The sequence below is a fragment of the Entelurus aequoreus genome, linkage group LG12, assembly GCF_033978785.1.
Source record: "Entelurus aequoreus isolate RoL-2023_Sb linkage group LG12, RoL_Eaeq_v1.1, whole genome shotgun sequence".
NCBI lineage: Eukaryota > Metazoa > Chordata > Actinopteri > Syngnathiformes > Syngnathidae > Entelurus > Entelurus aequoreus.
The window spans coordinates 24,653,184-24,676,865 of record NC_084742.1 but is presented as its reverse complement, the minus strand read 5'-3'; the positions used below and the strand labels follow the sequence as shown (position 1 = coordinate 24,676,865).

General features: G+C 38.9%; 1 protein-coding gene across 50 annotated transcripts in view; it reads right to left on the bottom strand.

The window, feature by feature from the left end:
* Positions 1-23,682, bottom strand: part of LOC133661813 (receptor-type tyrosine-protein phosphatase delta-like) — a 660,250-nt gene that overhangs the window by 212,844 nt on the left and 423,724 nt on the right. The window contains exon 1 of one of the 50 annotated variants that reach the window (XM_062065283.1): positions 10,792-11,113. The exons of the other annotated variants lie outside the window; for them this stretch is intronic. The gene's annotated coding sequence lies outside the window, so the exon portion shown is untranslated. Of the gene's footprint in view, positions 1-10,791; positions 11,114-23,682 lie in introns of those variants that run through there. 50 annotated transcript variants of the gene reach the window in all.

Genomic DNA, 23,682 nt, shown 5'->3' with positions numbered 1-23,682 from the left:
CAAAATAGGTTAAACAACCCACTCTAAATCATATTTTCTTTGTTTTGTAAATGGATAAAAAGCAATAAAAAAATTAGGAGAGCAAATTAATAAATACATGGGATATACACATATACTGTACATACAGTAGGGTTGTACCGTATATTAGTATAGTACCGCGATACTAATGAATAATATTCGGTACTATACCGCCTCTAAAAAGTACCGGTCCTCCACTGTAATGATACCAAGTACAGGAGTGTATCTTGTCGATACTATATACGAACCCGGTCTCCATATGAGTTGGGAAATGGTGTTAGATGTAAATATAAACGGAATACAACGATTTGCAAATCATTTTCAACCCATATTCAGTTGAATATGCTACAAAGACAACATATTTGATGTTCAAACTGATAAACATTTTTTTTGTTGCAAATAATCATTAAGTTTAGAATTTGATGCCAGCAACACGTGACAAAGAAGTTGGGAAAGGTGGCAATAAATACTGATAAAGTTGAGGAATGCTCATCAAACACTTATTTGGAACATTCCACAGGTGAACAGGCAAATTGGGAACAGGTGGGTGCCATGATTGGGTATAAAAGTAGATTCCATGAAATGCTCAGTCATTCACAAAGAAGGATGGAGCGAGGGTCACCACTTTGTCAACAAATGTGTGAGCAAATTGTTGAACAGTTTAAGAAAAACCTTTCTCAACCAGCTATTGCAAAGAATTTAGGGATTTCACCATCTATGGTCCGTAATATCATCAAAGGGTTCAGAGAATCTGGAGAAATCACTGCACGTAAGCAGCTAAGCCCGTGACCTTCGATCCCTCAGGCTGTACTGCATCAACAAGCGACATCAGTGTGTAAAGGATATCACCACATGGGCTCAGGAACACTGCAGAAACCCACTGTCAGTAACTACAGTTGGTCGCTACATCTGTAAGTGCAAGTTAAAACTCTCCTATGCAAGGAGAAAACCGTTTATCAACAACACCCAGAAACGCCGTCGGCTTTGCTGGGCCTGAGCTCATCTAAGATGGACTGACACGAAGTGGAAAAGTGTTCTGTGGTCTGATGAGTCCACATTTCACATTTTTTTTGGAAACTGTGGACATTGTGTCCTCCGGACCAAAGAGGAAAAGAACCATCCGGATTGTTATAGGCGCAAAGTTGAAAAGCCAGCATCTGTGATGGTATGGGGGTGTATTAGTGCCCAAGACATGGGTAACTTACACATCCGTGAAGGCGCCATTAATGCTGAAAGGTACATACAGGTTTTGGAGCAACATGTGTTGCCATCCAAGCAACGTTATCATAGACGCCCCTGCTTATTTCAGCAAGACAATGCCAAGCCACGTGTTACATCAACGTGGCTTCATAGTAAAAGAGTGCGGGTACTAGACTGGCCTGCCTGTAGTCCAGACCTGTCGCCACATATACACATACTGTACATATACAAGTACATATGCACACATACACTCATGCACATAATCACGTTTCATCAAACATATATTAACGTTGTTGCCCTAGGGTAAACTGGGTATAACACATGGCACACTGACAAAGCTTAACCTATTGTTACTATAACAATCTACAAGGTTAATGTAGGTTGCTTCTCTTTCTTCCCCTCCATTTTTCTGCTTTCTTTCCTATCTCAAGTTATCATTACGTATATGTATTGTTGCATTTGAACAATTGTATTGTTGATAATAGAGGTAAAGTATTGGTATTGTTTATTATCAATAGCACTATTTCTATTGGTATTCATATAGCTCCATTTTTAGTGTAATAATGCTCATTGTCATTTCTGTATTTTTTATTTTATTTTCGCTAACTGCTTATTTGCTATTACTTTTACCATCATATTTGTACATGTCGTATTTGCTGATGTTGCTCTGTTGTTGTTGTTGTGTTTGCTGTTGTTGTTTTTGTCTCTCTGTCTAATCCCCCTCTTGTCCCCACAATTCCCCCCTCTGTCTTCCTTTTTCTCTCTTTCTATCCCCTCCTGCTCCGGCCCGGCTGCACCAAATGATAATATAAATACATTTAATAAAGTCAAAATACAAGTAAGGCAACAAGAGAAGTATCCTACACTTCTCTTTTGTAAAGTAAATCTGAACAGCCGATATGGGCATCTACATCTGCTATATGATTTGCCCGAGAAGCTGGGAAGGACATTTAAAAAATAAAAAATAAATAAATAAATAAAAAGAAAATGTGTGGCGCATTATGAAGCCTAAAATACCATAATAGAGACCCCCGGACTGTTGAACAACTTAAGCTGTATCATCAAGCAAGAATGGGAAAGAATTCCACCTGAGAAGCTTAAAAAATGTGTCTCCTCAGTTCCCAAACGTTTACTGAGTGTTGTTAAAAGGAAAGGCCATGTAACACAGTGGTGAACATGCCCTTTCCCAACTACGTTGGCACGTGTTGCAGCCATGAAATTCTAAGTTAATTATTATTTGCAAAAAAAAATAAAGTTTATGAGTTTGAACATCAAATATCTTGTCTTTGTAGTGCATTCAATTGAATATGGGTTGAAAAGGATTTGCAAATCATTGTATTCCATTTATATTTACATCTAACACAATTTCCCAACTCATATGGAAACTGGGTTTGTATTATTATTATTTATTTTGGCATCACAACATATTTGTTGTGATGCCAAAATTATGTTTATAAACTCAGGAAATATGTCCCTGGACACATGAGGACTTTGAATATGACCAATGTATGATCCTGTAACGCCATGGTATCAAATTGATACCCAAATGTGTGGTATCATCCAAAACTAATGTAAAGAATCCAAACAACAGAAGAATAAATGATTATTTCATTTTAACAGAAGTGCAGATAGAACATGTTAAAAGAGAAAGTAAGCAGATATAAACAGTAAATAAACCAGTACATTAATTATTCATTTTCTACCACTTCTACCTTAATAATTTTGACAAAATAATAGAATGGAAAATGACACAATATGTTACTGCATGTGTCAGCAGACTAAATTAGGAGCCTTTGTTTGCTTACCTACTACTAAAAGACAAGTTGTCTTGTATGTTAACTATTTTATTTAAGGACAAACTTGCAATAAAAAACATGTTTAATGTACCCTAAGGTTTTTAGTTAAAATAAAGCCAATAATGCAAATTTTTGTGGTACCCTTTTTTTTTTAGAAAAGTACCGGTACCAAAATATTGGTATCGGGACCACACTAACATACAGTAGCCCATACTTGGTCCAATAACAAAATACAACAAATAAATGAATACATACAGTAAGTCAATATTCTGGGGCATCATCAAAGGACAATTTAATTTATTACGCCAAAATATTTTGTTTTTGGTTTGTTTTATCATTTTAGGGAAAAGAAAAACTATGTAAATGGGTTAAAATACATAGAATACATAAATAATATCCGAGTCTGGGATTTAAAAAAATAACTATAAATACATTTATGGTCACAAATTGTCGCTGTTGATTAAAAGACATGTATGGCCACATTAGGGAATGTTTGTGTGTGTATATGACGGAGTTGAGGTCAGGGCTGTGAGTTTGTTGACCAGTCGACTTTTTTCAGATCCAACTCAAGGAGCAACAGTCCTACTGGAACACATACTGTACGCAGCAGCCAAGTGTTCCAATATTTTTGGCCCCAGAAACAGAGGTGACCTCAGCCATTTTCCTCCTCCATCTATCCCTCCTTCACTCCCCCCCCCCCCCCCCCCCCCCCCCTTTGTCCCTCGGTGTCGACGTCCAAATGGCAGTCATTATAGTGGACATGAAAAGTCATTTTAGTTCCGCCTGGCTTCTTCAAAGCAGCTTGCTATAATTGCAGATTGAGTAGAGCGAGGTAGCGGGGTTGATTGTGGGGTTACACGGGCTACTAGCAATGCAAGAATGGCAATGCTGGAATACGAATTAAGAGCAGGAAAAATTGACTAAAAGTTGTCACTGTGGTCATTTTCAGTATTGCCGTCTGAAGGCGCCCCTGACACCAAACACTAGGGACACCTGCACAGGAAAAAAACCTGTTTTCCTAAAAAAACCAGACTTAATAGTATGTCGTTTTATGCCTAAATTAGGTCAAATTATTATAAACACCTTTGCAAATAAATGAAAACGGTGCAATACAAACAACGTTTACGTATAATGGGCTTTTATATACACTATATAGCTTTTGTTTTTCTCACTTGGAGAGCAATTCTTTGTTGCACTCATTTTGTGAAACCGTCTACCTGTATTTGCCACAGCAGGTTGCATAATTGTTCTTCGAAGAAGCCTTTTATTTCTTGATATAGTATTATTTCATCATGAAACTCTATTTTGGCGCTCGGCAGGCTCTGAACGCAGACGATAATACCTCGAATAAGTCACCCCCCCCCCTTTTTTTTGTTATCGTAAGAAGTAGAGGCCCAAGGAGGACTCAATTATAACTGCAGTGGTGGTGGTAAGAAATGTCTACAAATGGCCACGTTTAAATTGAATTCCCATCACTTCTGTGGCTAATTTGTCATGTACACACTTTGCATATTTCATTTTTTATTGGTATAGAAATGAAACAGTATTTTAACACGTTAGTTTCTTTTCTGTGATAATAACGTATGAGAATGGTGCATGAAAAGTTGAAAAAAAAAAAGAAAATAAAGAAATGGAGTTCAAGGGCAGCATTATGATCCTCTTTCCAGCGCCACTGACCCTGATTGCGACCCATACAACTGGCCAAAGGCATTTGGCTTCCATCATCTGTTGCGAAACCCGATCGTTGGAAAGCAGAAAACAGCTGCGAGAACTTTACAGCACACGTGGTGCTTGGACACAACATTAGGAACACCAGGAGAACCGCAATATAGCAAACCAGATCAGAAGCTTTATCAGAAATTGTAAAGAAAACGGTAACAGTGTTGTTTGATATGTGTTGCCTATTATGAATAATACATATTTTTCTTCATTTAACGATAATAGTATTGCTATTTTACGAGAGAGAAAAAATGAATTTTTATACGAATCACAGGAGAATCCTAAAACAGGAAGTCTATGCGAATGTGTCTAAATCAGTGGTTCTCAAACATTTTTTGACCAGGTACCAACTCAGAAAAAACTTGGCTCTCCAAGTACCACCATAATGATCAACATTAATGTACAGTAGCGTACTCGGCCTAAGTATTCATTAAAAACAGTACAGAGGTTTTATTTAACAAGTATATTTAACATTTTTGGCCACTGTAACATTACACACAGTTTAAAGACCAACACTGTGTTTGAATATTTAGTTAAGTGACTAAATGGATCTATGTATTGCTAGTGCTACGAGAATCACTGATGTAGATACTAACAATAGTGTTGGTTAGTATTAAAAACTTTTTTTTTTGTTATTTTACTATATTTTTTACGAGTGTTACAACAAATGATTTTGTTAGATTTGTATTTTCATTTTTATGAGCCAGATGGTGCGATAACGACGTAGTTTTTGCATAATGTTGCAAACTTTGTGACTTAAAATGACTGTATGCGCTCCTCTACAATAATACCATAGATTTTGCCATGTTCTACAATACAAAGTAATACATTGCATTAATTGACTATCACCAAGAAGTTAAAACTTCATGTACTGTAAACCTCACAATTAATAAAAAAGTGTACAATTTAGTCAACAGTTTTTGACCGGTATGTAAACTTAGTCTCAATGTGCTTGCTTATTATTTACTTAGTGAAATCTATTCAGATGTTTTTTCAACACTTACCTTTCTTTTACAGAGGAAGATGTGTAAAAGTTATGGAGAGAATTAAGTATCAGTGACAGTCAAACACACAGAAAAGAAGTAGGATTGAACATAAACATTGCTTCTTCCTACTGACCATGTCTGAAACAGATAAATCATCAACATCACCATACGTTCTAGCAGGGGCGCCATGAAAAGAATCTTTACAGGGCCCCCATTATTTTTTCTGTATTATAATTTCATCATCATTAGGGGCCTCTCTGGGCCCCCCTCCATCATGGGCCCCTAGAATCCGTCTCCTTTACCCCCCCCCCCGCCCCCCCCCCCTTTTCGGCGCCCTTGCGTTCTAGTTAGCTTTGTACAATGATAATTCATGTCTAAACTAATTTTACAAGTTATTTCATGTTCTATGCGATATCTTTGTAATTTGTTGCATATTTGTCCTGAATGCACCCATACATTCCGGTTGTTTTGTTAAAGCCATCATTTCTAAGTTGGATCTCATCTTATAGTACCAGAGGCTTTTGTTTTGCCAATCTAAAACATTTAGTAAACATGTTTGCATAATCCTAAAAACGTTTTTTTGTTCTGTATGTGCTCCATCAATTCTGTATGCGCTCCATGAATTCATGGTAGCTTATTAAATACATATACCCCTGTTTGATCTCATTTTACAGGGTTTTTTCATGCTCTATGCCTTACCCCTGTCCTTTTTGTGTAACCCTGCAAACTGTATCTGTCCTGTATTCACTCCATAAATTCAACTGATCTTGTTAAAACCGTCATGTCCTCGATGGATTTAATTGTACAGGTTCTCTTGTCTGAAAACAGTCAGTAAAAATGTAAATTTTTGCGTAATCCTGCAAACAGGTCTGTTCTGTATGCGCTCCAACAGTTCTGCACACGCTCTATCAATTCACGTTATTTTAATAAATACATACTTCTTGTGTTTGATCCCATTTAACAGGGTTTCCATCGCCTATGCGCGACCCCGGCAATTTATGTGTAATCCTGCAGACCGCACCTGTCCTGTATGCGCTCCATCAATTCTAATTAGCTTATTAAAGCCATACATTCCATGTTGGGTTTCATTTTACAGTTTTTTTCGTGGTCAATGCGCCACCCCTGTAATTTTTCCATAATCCTGCAGACTGTGTCTGTCCTGGATGTGTTCCATCAGTTCTGGTTAGTTTATTGAAGCCTTGCTTTCTGGGTTGGATTTCATTTTACGGGTTTTTTCATTGTCTGCGCCACCCCTGTAATGGCTGCATAATCCTGCAAACTGTATCTGGCCTGTATGCGCATCAGTCCCAGTTATCTTATTAAAGCCATAACTTCCACGCTGTATCTCATTAGGCGGCGCAGGTGCACCAAACAGCTTCGAGCGAGTGTGACACAGGCACGGCAACAGGACAGCTTTTTTTCCTCTGTGATCTTTCACTTTGATACGAGCCGTGTGGGACAGCAAGGAAGCGAGAGGAAAACACGAAGGGACAGAAAGTCAAACAGGAGACGATGACTTAACGTAGACGAACAAGCTCAGCCGCGGCTCAGCGTCCCTACTTGACAGGCTGACGGACAGCAGAGGTGATTTTGCTTCGGCGTGAAAATGGCCTTCTTATTATTCCAACCCAGTGGCAACTAGCATGCTAGTGTTCCCTGATGTGCACAACCAACGGCCCGTAGCGCTTTTATTTAATTATTATTTAAATATATATCAAGCAAACCAACCCTGCAGCTAGAGGTTACAGGAAGAAATGCTCTCAAGTAAATAAATAGCGGGGGCCAAAGTGAAGCAAGGGTAAAGTCATGATCGCTTCATTATGCCAAGTTGCTGTTGTGCGAAATCAAAGAGCTTTCTCCTTTGTCACAACGCATCACGGCATATAAGCGGCGCGTGCTTCACTTGATTAACGCCCAGCTGCATATTCCAGAAAAATGCACGCATGCGGCGTGACACATTGCATGCACAGGACACAGCTGGCCTCGCTTGGAGTAGTTTGTGAGAGGAAAATGCAGAGCCCTGACCTCAACCTTGTGAAAAATAAAATAACATATTTAAACAGGGGGTATATATATATATATATATATATATATATATATATATATATATATATATATATATATATATATTTAAAAAGGTGGTATGTATATATATATATATATATACATATATATATATCTCAACTTGAATTGTCACTGTCCAAAAAAAACAACAATGTATAGGTGTTCCATTATTTGTTTTTATTTTGATCACAATACAATACTAACATGTAAACTTTAAAGAACAATTAAAATAAAGGTCGATAAAATGTGGTTGGATAAGCTATGAACTATTCAATAATTTAAAAAATAACATTTTAAATAAGTGAAATTAAATAGATGTGGATGGCTGAGTAATAAGTAATAATGAAAAGCATGTACTGTATGTCCATATGTTTTATTTGTATTTATTTATTTAGGGATTTTACAAGAATAAAAAACAATAACATTAAGGTCCATGAAAGTGTGGTTGGATGCATTTGGTGTTCAAGTCCCAACCACACAGAAGCCTGAGTTCAACCTAATCCATCTCCATGAATCAATAGATCCACAGATTGATAATATTCAAACACAATACAATTGCTAAGTGTGGAAGAAGTCCACCTAAAGTTATGACCTAATACCTACCAAACATCCCAAAAATTATTTAAAACAGAGCAAAGAAGCTGGTTGATGCCCGAAACAATACAAGTACATTTTAATTTCATCTTTTTTTATTTTTTTTTATTTACCTGTCCAAACATAACTATATGTTCCTTTTCAAATCACTTTTGTTTTTAATGAATAAACAATGTTTGAAAAAGCAGGAAAAGCCAGGCCTGACATCTGAGAAATGAAATTAAAGTAAATTAAATTAGTCTGACGTCATTATGTCCGAAGAAAAGCATCTTCATTTTTTTCACGTTTGTTTCTTCCATCAAACGATAACTACATATAATTAAAAGAAAACAGGGAAAAGTTAGGCCAGACAGCAGACATTAAATGTAATTTAATCAGGTTGGTCTGACGTCAGGTATAGTCCAATGAAAAACATGATTTTTTTTTTTTTAAATGAACAACTGTGCCATCTAATATATACAATTTAAAAAAAACAAGGAAAAGTCTGCCTGACATCACACATACTAATGAAACCAATTTAAAGTACATTTGTCTAAAGTCAAAACCAAGTACCTCCATTTTATTGGTTATTACTTGTGGTTTTCTTTGATTTAGCGTATAGTACGGTTGAGGTCAGGGCTCTCTGCCAGTGAAATTCTTCCACACCAAAGCCTTCAAAGCTCACCACTACCATTGTGTCCCTTGCACACCCAAACACTTTTTCCGTTCTCTTTCCTTTTCACAAGAATGAGTCATTTCTGTTTGCGCAGCGTACAGAAATATCGGGAACTTCCCTTCCACCGTGTCCTCTCCGTCCCCAGCTTAACATTTAAACCACATGGCGGGACATCTGAAAGACATGAAGCACGCTCCCAACATTCCAGTCCTCTCTCCAGACGCTGGCAAACGTTCATATGTGAGATCACTAAAATATATAAAAATAAACCACAGAACTTTCCGGGCGGCGTGGCTCAGATGGTAGAGCGGCAAGCCAGAAAATTGAAGGTTACTGGTCCGAATCCAGCTTCCGCCATCTTAGTCACTGCTGTTGTGTCTTTGGGCAAGACACTTCACCCACCTTGCTCACAGTGCCACCCACGCTGGTGTGAATGCAGCTTAAATGTCAATAAGGGGTTTCTCAATGAAAAGTGCTTTGTGTCAATAGAGAAAAAACGCTATATAAATATAATTCACTTCATGACTCCGCCCCTTATACATCTTGCAGGTTCACATGCTAATATATTGTGACATAAAGCAAACAAACACAAGCATGTGTATATATGGAAATAACCATAGACTCCATGTTTTGCTCAATGGCGTCACTTTACCGTTCCTCCTTTAACGCATTGCTTGCAGAGCCCCCTAGCGGCTCAAAAATTCACCCCATGAAGACGGCTCCATTTTATACATCACAATAAATAACAGTCCTTGCTTAAAATAGCACAGCGGCCAAGAATAAAAACAGAAGTGCATCCCTGGAGAGTTGCAGAAATAACATCGGGGGTCACTTTTTGGCAAGTTTACAATGAATGTACCATCTTAGGGTGAGTTTCTGCTCGGCGTTGGACGTTTTTTTAGTGGTTTTGACACTGATATTTAATGTTTGAAGGGTGCAAACGCTTTCAAATGTACTTTGAATGACAGCTAAACTAAAGCAAGGTGTCAGCTTGTGTCCTTTGTGATATATATATGACACTGTAGGTGCCAAAAAGTGTGTTATTATACAGTAAAAGAGTATAACTGGAGTTATTAAGTATTTATGATATGACTTTGAAGGGTGCAGAAGTTTCAAAATGCACTGATTTTAACCAGAGGTTGAAGAAAACAGTGTCAGTTTGTGTGCTTTGTGTAAAAAATTGCTATGCCAAAATGCAAAAAAAGTGTTCCCGTGCTGCAGAAGGGGTTGATATTTAGAAGCGCTTAAGTACAGTATTGATATTTTACACTTAAAAATGAAGTTTAATGGGTGAAATCCCTTTAAAATGTACTTTGAAAATAAAAAGTTTCACTAAAACAAACCGTCTCCTTATGTCCTTGGTGGTATATGACAACCTAAGGGCCCCCAACTGTGCTAGCACACTGCAAAATGGTATAAAAGATGATATTATTAAACGTGGGTATTCGTTTTTTTAAACTTCTGTCTGTTGCTTAAGGTGTCAAACAGTTGACCAACATTACTAATAACTTTTAAATGTCAGCACAAGTCTATTTAAAGACAAACAACACAATCAATGGGCGTTATTCAAAAAACAAAATAAAAAAAAAACGAGGTGCACCTGAAGGCATCAGCAAGTCAATGCATGTTTTGCGGGTGACAGCTGAGTGTGTGCGTTTTGTGCGCGTGCATACGTTTGAGCACGCACACGTGCACCTGGAATCACTGCGGCAGCTGTCACACACGCACGCACACGCACTACCGCACATGCTTTTCTTACCTTATCAGCATTGTTGCGTTTCACTTTTTAAAGTCGTCACTTTTCTTCCTTGTTTTTTTTTTTAATCCAGCAATGACAATCGACTGCCAAACCGTGGAAACGCATGGAACAGAGAGAGAGAGAGAGGGGGGGGGAAATCCGCTGTTCTTAGTCCCTCCTTTTCTTCTGTTGTTGTGTTTTCTTCTGTTTGATTTTATTTAGAGTAAGGGTAGTCTCTGGCGTGTGGGACGTGTGGGGTCCGTCTATGTCCTGGCTCTCCATTGAGCATGAACGTGGCGAGACTGTGGCTGCAAAGTGCTCGCTTTGCCTGCCTGCTTGCTTTTGCACGCCCCCCTCCACACACACTCACACACTCTCTTACTCACTGTGGAGTGTGTATGCGTGGTGACGTCACACACACACACACTCACACACACACACGCTCACACACACTCTCACACACACACACACACACACACACACACACACTCCCACTAATACACTAAAACTCCCCCCGGATAAACTCCCTGTAGGAATGTGTCTCCTTTCAAGCCATTCATTAATTTATTCATGCATTTGGGATTTATTTTGTATACTGGGATGATATAGCAGTGTTAATTACTCTAATGAGCAATATATGAATGCAAATTAAAGAGGATATTCTTAGATTACTCCATATTTGACAGGTTAAAACCCTTTTTTAAACAATTTACTTCTAGCAGACAGCAGGGGGCGACTTCAATGACATGCCCACTTTTAAAGGGACATATCAGTGGGTGCACTAACGTTCTAATGTTTTGGAGTCAGTTGTTAGTTTTTGCCATTGTATGATAATCATTTCCTCTAAATATGTTTATGCTCAAATGTACATTTTGGTGCATTAAGAATAAGGATAAAAGGTGCATGATTTTTTTTTTTAATCATTGTTTCTTTTTTCCTATTTTGATGTTTTTCTATACTACTACTAATACTACTACTAGTATAATGATTATTATCATTATTAAAAATAATAATAATAATAATAATAATGAGAGTTGTCAGGCAGATATCTGCATAAATATGATTGAAAAACACTGCCTAAAAGGCCTATTGAAATGATTTTTTTTTAATTTAAACAGGGATAGCAGATCCATTCTATGTGTCATACTTGATCATTTTGCAATATTGCCATATTTTTGCTGAAAGGATTTAGTAGAGAACATCAACGATAAAGTTCGCAACTTTTGGTCGCTGATAAAAAAAGCCTTGCCTGTACCGGAAGTAGCGTGACGTCACAGGTTCAAAGGCTCCTCACATTTCCCCATTGTTTACACCAGCAGCGAGAGCAATTCGGACCGAGAAAGCGACGATTACCCCATTAATTTGAGCGAGGATGAAAGATTTGTGGATGAAGAACGTGAGAGTGAAGGACTAGAGTGCAGTGCAGGACGTATCTTTTTTCGCTCTGACCGTAACTTAGGTACAAGGGCTCATTGGATTCCACACTTTCTCCTTTTTCTATTGTGGATCACGGATTTGTATTTTAAACCACCTCGGATACTATATCCTCTTGAAAATGAGAGTCGCGAACGCGAAATGGACATTCACAGTGACTTTTATCTTCACGACAATACATCGGCGAAGCTCTTTAACTACGGAGCTAACGTGATAGCATCGGGCTTAACTGCAGATAGAAACAAAAGAAATAAACCCCTGACTGGAAGGATGGACAGAAAATCAACAATACTATTAAACCATGGACCTGTAACTACACGGTTAATGCTTTCCAGCCTGGCGAAGCTTAACAATGCTGTTGCTAACGACGCTAACTTAGCAACGGGACCTGACAGAGCCATGCTAAAAACATTAGCTATCCACCTACGCCAGCCAGCCCTCATCTGCTCATTAACACCCGTGCTCACCTGCGTTCCAGCAATCGACGGAGCGACGAAGGACTTCACCCGATCATCAATGCGGTCGGCCGCTAGCGTCGGATAGCGCGTCTGCTATCCAAGTCAAAGTCCTCCTGGTTGTGTTGCTGCAGCCAGCCGCTAATACACCGATCCCACCTACAACTTTCTTCTTTGCAGTCTTCATTGTTCATTAAACAAATTGCAAAAGATTCACCAACACAGATGTCCAGAATACTGTGGAATTTTGCGATGAAAACCGAGCTTTTTGTATTGCATACAATGTGTCTGAATACTTCCGTTTCAACGATTGACGTCACGCGCATACGTCATCATACAGAGACGTTTTCAACCGTAAGTTTAGCGGGAAATTTAAAACTGCACTTTATAAGTTAACCCGGCCGTATTGGCATGTGTTGCAATGTCAAGATTTCATCATTGATATATAAACTATCAGACTGCGTGGTCGGTAGTAGTAGGTTTCAGTAGGCCTTTAAAGATCGATATAGTGCATTTGGTTCTATATAACGCGATCGTGCCGTGGACCCCGAATTTTCACCTGTGTCAATTATTTTTATTTTATTTATTTTTTTATCTTGCTCTGTTTGTGTTGTGTTGGCTCGTTTTTTCTTGTGTTATCTTTTAGCCTGCCTATTGTACATGACTTTGGCTACCCCTGTGGTAAATTTTAAATGTGCTTTATAAATAAAGTTGATTTGATTTGATTTGATTTGTCTGTGATTGTAAAACATTGTTGTTTAAACACCTTAAAGCAGTGTTTTTCAACCTTTTTTGAGCTATGGCACATTTTTTGCGTTGAAAAAATCCAGAGGCACACCACCAGCAGAAATCATTAAAAAACGAAACTCAGTTGACAGTAAAAACGTTGTCACAATTGTTGGATATGACTTTAAAGCATAACCAACCATGCATTAATATACCGTATTTTTCGGAGTATAAGTCGCTCCTGAGTATAAGTCGCACCGGACGAAAATGCATAATAAAGAAGGAAAAAAACATATATAAGTCGCACTGGAGTATAAGTCGCATTTTTGGGGGAAATGTATTTGATAAAACCCAACACCAAGAATAGACATTTGAAAGGCAATTTAAAGTAAATAAAGAATAGTGAACAACAGGCGGAATAAGTGTATGTTATATGACGCATAAATAACCAACTGAGAACATGCCTGGTATGTTAACGTAACATATTATGGTAAGAGTCATTCAAATAACTATAACATATTGTCATGTCTGTGATTATGTTTTGTTTTAGTCATGTTCGGTTTTGGTTTTGGACTTTTTGTGCACTTTTATTTGTCACCATAGCAACCATTAATTTCACCTGGTTCACATCGTCATGTCACGAACCTGTTCACGTTTAGAGTCACGCACCTGTTTTCACTGATCATGTCACTATATAAGTTTTTCTGTTTCTGTTGTTCGTCCTGGCGACATCACACTCCTGCCACTCTGTTCACCCTCATGATCCTTGCTGCTCTTTTTTATGCCCCTCTTCTCATGTCAAGTAAGTTTTGTTATTGTTCATAGTTTTTTGCCTTTGTGCTATAGTGTTTTATTTTCATAGCCACGTTTTGTACTTCCGCCTTTGTGCGCGCTTTTTGTTAATTCCCTTTTGAGTTAAAATATTAAACATGTCCTCACCTGCACGCCACGTATGGTCCAATTCATTTGCACCACTGGAGAACCAACCACGCCACAGACCGAGTCATGACAGATTTCGCCAACAAAAAAGTTCTCCCGCAAAATTGGACGAGGGAGCGTGGGAAGTCCTGCGCGGTATGGAGGCGGAAACACTGCGCTTTTCCCCCAGGGAGCGCAGGGGGATGATGTGGGGGCCCGGAGGCAAGCTGGTGCCGATCGGCGCCTTGCTCCCGTCCCGGAAACGTCGCCAAGGAAGAGGAAAGACTTCCTTGAGTGGACAGGATGTGTCACTCCTGCGGGCTCCTCCCCCTCCGGGCGGAAATGGAAGTCAGCCAGCCTGGCAGCTCAAGGAGCACTCCACACACCTGGAGATTTTTTTTCCAAATTCTTTACCCGGTCAATCACAGTCACCCAGAATTCATGCCCCGCCCCCCAAGACTCAAGCCACGGCCAAGTCTCAAAAATTGTTTTCACCCACAAAAGCCCAAGTGGGGGGGAAAGAAAGACTGTTTGGACAATTTAGAGGGGAGGATTTTGCCCCCCTCCTGACCTCCCTCCACCCACCCCAAAAAACGGTTCCAGACAGCGGGGAGCGCGTCTGGTATCCGCTCCTTGAGGGGGGGGCTAGGGCTGGGAACTGTTCAGGGGGGGTGGATCATCATCGTCCTGCCAAGCCACAGCCTCCGGCCCGGCCGCCACCACCAGTCCGTCACCATGCTAAGCCACAGCCTCCAGCACGGCCGCCACCACCGGTGGTGGCCGTGCTAAAAAATAAAAAATAAAAATAAAAATCGATTTTTTTTAAATGAGAATCGATTCTGAATCGCACAACGTTAGAAACGCGATTCGAATTCGAATCGATTTTTTCCCACACCCCTACTGGTTTGCAAAAAATATTTTTTAACCAAATAGGTGAAATTAGATAATCTCCCACGGCCCACCAGACTCTATCTCACGGAATAGTGTCGTGGCACAGCGGTTGAAAAACACTGCCTTAAAGGTCGATATAGTGCATTCGGTTGTATATAAGCGATAGTGCCGTGGACCTCGAATTTTCACCTGAGTCAATCGCAATGTTTTTCCTGAAATTATTGCGTACTTACACATCATATCTTTATGAAAGTTTCCAAAAATAAGTTTAAAAAACCCCCCAAAACTTTAATATTAACCCAGTGATGTCCAATGGGAGCATAATCCACCATTTACGTGACACGCCACATCTTGTGGGGGCACTGTCCGGTTAAGGCAGCCGAGCTACGCGCATAACTTTTTCGAAAAGAAAAAGGTGAAAAATAAGGATTTATATATAACGTGATCTCAGTAATAACGCGATAGGTATTTTATGGACCCCAACGACCGCGTTATATCGAATTTTGAGTGTATTAAAGAGGTGATCTTTTTTATGTCTTATTTAATGTTGTCCTACTCTTAATACTAACAATAATATGTATAATTTGGTGCAGACCTGGACAACTTTGCACTTTTCTGTTGCCATTGCAGTATTATATTTTATTTTTACGTCATGTCTTATTTATCAACAGTAATTATTACATTTTGGGGTACAGATCAGGGTAATTTCTTTCTCTGGCTTTTTGTTTTCAAGATTGGCTGGGCACCGAGCATCAGTGGATCTTATATTTCGATTAATTTGGAACGGTGCAAATCTTTAAACGTTGATTCCTATTTTTGATTCTATGTCCGCTGACCGGATTGCTAAGCAACTATCTGCATATCTCCATACAGCGTGTGGAGCAGCTCCTCCAAGTCAATAATCTTTGATTGAGGCAAACAAACATTCTTTTTTACAAATATTAATATCACTGGAGGACGAGGGACGAGGCTAATAATGTAACACAGAGGAAGAGCAAGCAAGAGCAGGCAAGCCAATCGCTAAGCTAGCTGTTATTAAACAACAAACAAAATAGGTGCTTAACAAACATTAAGAGGTCTAGATGTAGAAGGTAAGCAGATATTAACAGGAAATTAACAAGTAGATTAGTAACAGTATAGAGCAGGGGTGACCAGAGTGGGGCCCGCAGGCCAACTTTGGCCCATAATGTCATTTTGTTTGGCCCGCCAAAGGGTGATTACCAAATGTAATATACATTCATAATGACCTCTTTCAAGGTGTACACTCATTGATTTTATGTCCACAAGGCAACATACAGTGTAAAAAAGTAGCAAAAAGTAGATTTTACTGTAAAAACCTGGCAGTTCAGAACCCAGACATTTACAGTAAAATCTTCAGTGGTACCATTTTTCCATATAATGTAATGCACTGTAAAAACGGGGAACATAGATTTTAAGGTAAAAAAGTCGCCAGAATTTTGCAGTAAAAAATAACAGTGGCACTATTCAGCAATGAATTGTAAAAAAATGTCCAACGATTGTTTAAAAACTGGCAGCTCAGTCAATGGAATTTTAACGTAAAAACAGTGGTACGGTTTTTCAATTTACAGTAATTTGGTGTGAAAACACTGTACATTTTACGTAAAAAAATTTGGTGACCGATCTGCTAGTTTTTTTGTTGTAAAAGCTATAGATTTTTCTTTTTACAGGCTAAATATAACTAGTTGAGCTTGAAATGGAGACCTCTGCTCTACGGTAAAGTTGGGACTTTTTGACGCTCTATGGAAAAGGATGATCTTGGTGCTTCGCCCACGTCGTATATTGGAAAACTAAACTCTTCGAAATTTAGCATCCTCCATATGTCTAATCTGTCTGGGTAAAGTTTGAAAGTGATCAGATGTCCTATCTAGGAGGAACTGTTTACAGAACAACACCTGGGAATGGCCAACATCTGCAGAAAATGTACATGCTAACTGAATTAGGCACACAACTTATGTTTATATATGGCTGTGAGGAAAAATTCCTCACTCGTGGTGCTGTTGCATGTTAAAAAAAAAGGGTTTGGCCCACAGACTATTGGCACATTTTCAGTTTGGCTCTTGGAGGCAAAACATTTGGGCACCCCTGGTCGAGAGAGATGATAATATATCAACAACTGATGCTCTTTAACAGCCACTGCCAGCTGTACACACAAGAGGAAGACAGATCAGGCTATACATTGGTAGTGTTTATCTAACGGTACTATCGGTTTGTGACAGATACTTTAGTGAATAGATTAATATTTTTACATTTTCAAAATCTTTTTTTGTCAATGTTTAAAACAGCGCAGGAAATAAGTTACTGGGCTCAGGGTATAAACCATTAATTTTCCATACCAAAGGACCAAAATAGGTGGAAGATAGTTTTGTTTAGTTATTGTGTGCTATTTACTTAGTTTCCCCCCAAACAAATATATGTAATAAAAGAGAATTAAGAAGTAGTTGAAACATTGTTAAAATGTCAAAAGTACTCACCATTAATACATTTAAAAAATGACATTTAATCCATGTGATTGGTATTGTGTAATTTCACTCATGGATGATCGGAATGGGACTCAGCAGTATATTAAAACCCAGATCGAAACAACCCCCCTTCAACACATAAACAAAAGGACATGTATAAATGTTTTTTTATGAGATTTTCAAAAATAAAGTAAAACATTTATATTCAGGTTGAAATGATTAATATGTATATAGTGGTTGAAAACAGATAGCCACATGATAAATTCACAATAGTTTTTGACCCTCCTTCTTAAAATAGTCAGAATCGAGTACTGGAATCGAAACAATCAACTGAAATCAGAACTCAAATCGTCCTAACTCAAATGACGCACAATCCTAGTTATAACCTTAATTTAAGACAAAAAATGTTTTTTCAAAACCTGTTGTAATAAATACTTATTTAATGGGAAATATATATATTTTTAAGACAAAATCTTGATTAGGCATGTGAACCGAAAGTCGGTTCCTTAATGGCACCGGTGCTGACGTAAGCGGGAGTAACCAGAATGAAAAAATAAGTATATTGTGCCAAATGAATGCAGTCTTAGCCCCTTGCAACAAGTGCTTGAAGGTAATTTTGAGTAAATAGTCTTGTAAGTAATGTAGCGTCCCGTCAGAAGCGCACAGAGCCTGAAGCTCTTTTTAAACTATATTACCAACTCTAACACGCCAACAGCCGCCCAAACAACAACACAGCACTTCCTCCTTCTTCATTTTAAACCAATCACGATTGCAGCGAGCCCGGTGCACTCACAAACCCTTCGAAATTGTTCGCATCAACATACAACACAAGCTAGTTGTTTTTTTGCACATTCTCTACAGTCTGTATTGTTGCAGTTTTTTTCTGAACTAATTATGTCAAGTTGTTGTGGACTGTATTGATTACTTATAATTCCAGTCTGTTTAACGTAAAGGAGAACTGCAATGTTGCTTATAATTCTACAATCCATATGGAAGACAAGAACACATATGTCTTTTTGTTTTTATGCATTTTAACTTGTAAATAAACATAAAGGTTTGCTTACAATGGAGTCAATGGAAGCCATGACATCATTGCGTCTATTGCATTTATTCTGACCATAAAACCCAATTAATAACCATCCAGAGAGTGGCAACTTCCTTATGCTGCTATATTGACATCAACGGCTGTGGAGCTGCTTTCTCACCTCTGAGCTGGTGAAAGTTTATTCTAGATATAAATCATGCCTTTTACCTTAATAATAAAATGATTTGGACATAAACTGAGAAGTTGGTCAACTTTGACAGCTAACTTAGACCTGGAGATGGTGACAAAGACCAAAAAAGATGCTGGTTTGCACGCACCTTTTATGGTAACCATTCGTGAAGATTCTAAGTAATTCTTCATCTAAACAGGAATATATGAACATCCTAACAGTTGGCATCACAGTGAGAGCAGACATTGTTTTTTTATTATGTTTGTTGGCGCCCCTGAAGTCTGCAGTGAGTAGTAATTGTTGAAGGAAAAAGTAAATGTGATGCGTTTGTGAAATTAAGCTGTATGCTTAAAATAAGCAAAATACGTAAATATGACGTTAAAAATAATGTTCCTGTTACTACATTACATATATACTTGCAGCGTGTATATAAAACCTTGATGGAGATTTTTGGATGTTTGTTTACACACTTTATAGGCAGAATAGAGCGATTCCCATAGGCTCCATTGTTCGCAAACATATGCTCGCATTTAATTACTAGTTTCAATGCATAAAAAAATAAAACACATATGTGTGCTTATATTACATAAGGATTCTGAATGATAGGCACAATTCCCCCTTAAAAGCGCAGATTCCCATTAATTTCAATAGAAATATAAAGGTATTATTTTTTGACCGAATTGTTTTGGATTTTGGGCACAGTTTATGAACCGGCATCCTTTCTAAACTACCGATTTGGTACTAGTATCAGTTAAATAGAATCGATATCCCATTGCTTGACCACACAAATATAAGACACTACATCTTTTATAGACTTGCTTTTTAGAAGGAATGACAATAATATCTTACAGTATATTCGGGTCATTCCATAGAATGATTTGACTACAACATGCTCCTTGCCTTATTTAAACGGCTTTACGGTCACATTTTTTGTTGATTAATTACCCAGCAAGCGACGAGGGAATTAGCAAGAATGCTAAAACTAGCAATTGTTTTGAACGCGTAATGTATGGGGCTTTATAAATCAATATTGGAGTGTGCTGCAAGCTAGCATGCATTTTGTGCTAGGAGCAAGGAGTGGATTCTGCAAACTGCAGAGTGGATCTCTTTATGGACCTAATTGCTCCTCAGCTCACTGCACCCGGCGCATCAAAGCCAGCCCCTTCCCCACTCCACGAGATAAGGACGTATCGACTACGCATGACTCAGCATGTCCACCATGGAGGACACATAAGTGCTCACTTGGGTTGAGGGAGAGTTCAAGTGAACGCTTTTCAGCTTCGGAGTGAGTTATTTTCAGCCCTAACACAATTTTCACGGCAAAACCGATGTGACCCCAAAACAACTAACATGTGACCCACAGTTGGCCCTGAGGCACAGTTTGGACAAAACTGCTATGAAGAAACTAATGCAGATTGTTTAGTGCCAATCAAATCCACTTAAATCCTAGTAGATCCACTGAGCTTTAAAGGAATCCAACTTTCAAAACATGTTTGTTTACGATTAATAGTAGATGCTTTAAGCGACAGGAGCTCTTCTAAGACACCCCTGCATTTAAACATTATTATGAAACTCTTGTTATATCAGAGACTTTGGACAAGCAGTAGGTCCTTAAAAACAGCAGAATGCTCCTGTCATATAATGGATCTATGACTTGTTTGTGCAGTGTGTCCTTCAAAACAGCAGAGGGTGTTTATCTTACAGAGCAGGGAGATTCAACTACATGTTTTGGGGGCCACAACTCCAGACAGCTAAGGATTGGGATGCTGATCCTTCAGTATTAGTCCTATTATGTAAAGTCGTGGTCAAAAGTTTACATACACTTGTAAAGAACATAATGTCATGGCTGTCTTGAGTTTCCAATAATTTCTACAACTCTTATTTTTTTGTGATAGAGTGATTGGAGCTCATACTTGTTTGTCACAAAAAACATTCATGAAGTTTGGTTCTTTTATGAATTTATTATGGGTCTACTGAAAATGTGACCAAATCTGCTGGGTCAAAAGTATACATACAGCAATGTTATATTTGGTTACATGTCCCTTGGCAAGTTTCACTGCAATAAGGCGCTTTTGGTAGCCATCCACAAGCTTCTGGCAAGCTTCTGGTTGAATTTTTGACCGCTCCTCTTGACAACATTGGTGCAGTTCAGCTAAATGTGTTGTTTTTCTGACATGGACTTGTTTCTTCAGCATTGTTCACACATTTAAGTCAGGACTTTGGGAGGGCCATTCTAAAACCTTAATTCTAGCCTGATTTAGCCATTCCTTTACCACTTTTGACGTGTGTTTGGGGTCATTGTCCTGTTGGAACACCCAACTGCGCCCAGGATCCAACCTCCGGGCTGATGATTTTAGGTTGTCCTGAAGAATTTGGAGGTAATCCTCCTTTTTCATTGTCCCATTTACTCTCTGTAAAGCACCAGTTCCATTGGCAGCAAAACAGGCCCAGAGCATAATACTACTACCACCATGCTTGACGGTAGGCATGGTGTTCCTGGGATTAAAGGCTTAAGCTTTTCTCCTCCAAACATATTGCTGGGTATTGTGGCCAAACAGCTCAATTTTTGTTTCATCTGACCACAGAACGTTCCTCCAGAAGGTCTTATCTTTGTCCATGTGATGATGACCGTCGCACAAGACCAAAACGTTCCACTGCTCACCGTAGGCGAACAAGGCATAGAGTACGTTGAAAACTTCACGTATCTTGGAAGCAACATCTCAAACACTGGAGACGCAGAAAAGGATGTACAGACCAGAATCGGAAAAGCTGCAGGAGTCTTCCAACGCCTCCGGAACATCTGGTCATCAAAATCTATCAGTACGTCCACAAAGCTGCGCTTCTATATGTCAGTGGTCATACCTACAGTGACCTATGTCTGTGAGACGTGGATGAAGACATCAAGCATTACTAACAAGCTGGATTTCTTTCACCGACGGTGCCTCAGATACATCTTTAGGATCTCATGGAGAGACCACATCACCAATGAAGAGGTGATGAGAAGGGCAGGGGTAGCACCATTGTCTGACATAGTTTCTGACATGAGAAGGAGAATGGCTGGACACATACTCCGACTGCTAAGAGAGAGACCGGCAAGTGTGGCAATGGACTGGGTGCCAGAAGGGGGAAAGAGGAAGAGAGGACGGCCAAAGAAAACGTGGAGACAAACAACCAAGAAAGACCTGAGAGAGATGGGAGTCAGCTGGCATGGAGCAAGAAGGGTCGCCAGTGACCGGAACAAATGGAGGGGACTCGTCACCCAATGTTCCAACAGGAATGGGAGGAACTAAGTCTAAGTAAGTAAGAAATATTTTAGTTCTTAGTAGTGGCCCCTTAAGGGGGGCAGGCAGTGCTGTTGAACGCTGATTGGTTTAACAAAGATAGGCACTTCTAAAACTCTGCATACAAAGTCTCAGCCACCATTATATTATGCAAGGACAACTTGTTTATGTCTTTTTTCTTGTGTATTTCTCTTACAACATACTTGACAATGGAGAGAAAGAAAAACAAAATAAACTATTGACTTTTTGTGGGGCACCTTTATGCTGAAGAACGCTGATTAGTGGAACCATCATGCAGTGTTTTTACCGAAGTTTATTATTTTTTACAAACTAAATTTCAATACGCAAAGCTGCGAGAAGTGGACGTACTATTTTAAACAAATTTACAGAGGAATATGAAGTATCCAGCCGGACTTAGAAGCAGCGAGGCAAGCTGCTCCCTGGCACATAGTTTAATAATAATAATAATAATGGATTAGATTTTATATCGCGCTTTTCTATTGTTAGATACTCAAAGCGCTCACAGAGAAGTGAGAACTCATCATTCATTCACACCTGGTGGTGGTAAGCTATATTTGTAGCCACAGCTGCCCTGGGGTAGACTGACGGAAGCGAGGCTGCAAGTTTGCGCCTACGGCCCCTCCGACCACCACCTATCATTCATTCACCAGTGTGAGCAGCACCGGGGGCAAGGGTGAAGTGTCCTGCCCAAAGACACAACGGCAGCGATTTGGATGTCAAGAGGCGGGGAGCGAACCTGCAACCCTCAGGTTTCTGGCACGGGCGCTCTACCCACTACGCCATGCCGCCCCCCGTTTAAAGAAAAATGTGAAATGAAGGAGGAGTGGAACGGAGGTGTATCACATCAAATATTCAATATTTACTTTATGACATGCCGTCAAAGTAGACAGTGACACGCCATTTGTGTAGTTATTCGTCTTAACCAGAGTGAACGCTAGCTAACAGGCAAACTCTAAATATGATGCGTTTATGTTGCTGTCATGAAATAAACACTGAAATGTATTTTTTATATATTGTTATTTACAGATTAAATGGACCATAAGTACTCGCCTGACCCTCATGAATTCATCATTTACTGAGGGGACAACTTTCTGACTGTTGGACACTGTGGACAAAAGTTTAGCTGTATTTTTATGTATAATCTGGTCAACTTTGTTTTTAAATAATATCGTTTTGTATATTATTGTTTTGTGTTTTATTTACTTACACTTCAGTAAAATAAATATGAATTAATATTGTGTGTTAATTTACATGGTATTAGTATAGCAATATACAGTACTAAACCACTCCTCCATACGTCATCAGCCTGATTTGTATAAACTACCCTGGACTATGTAAACACAAACCACACACCTCTACAGGAACCTTTGGTTCCACGAACTTAAAAGCTTCATTGACTTAAAGTTCCTGTACTATTAGTGGAAAAATACTTTATGACAGCACTGAAGTGTTTTTCAGAATCTGCTGCAAAAATGTGAGTCTCTCAATAATC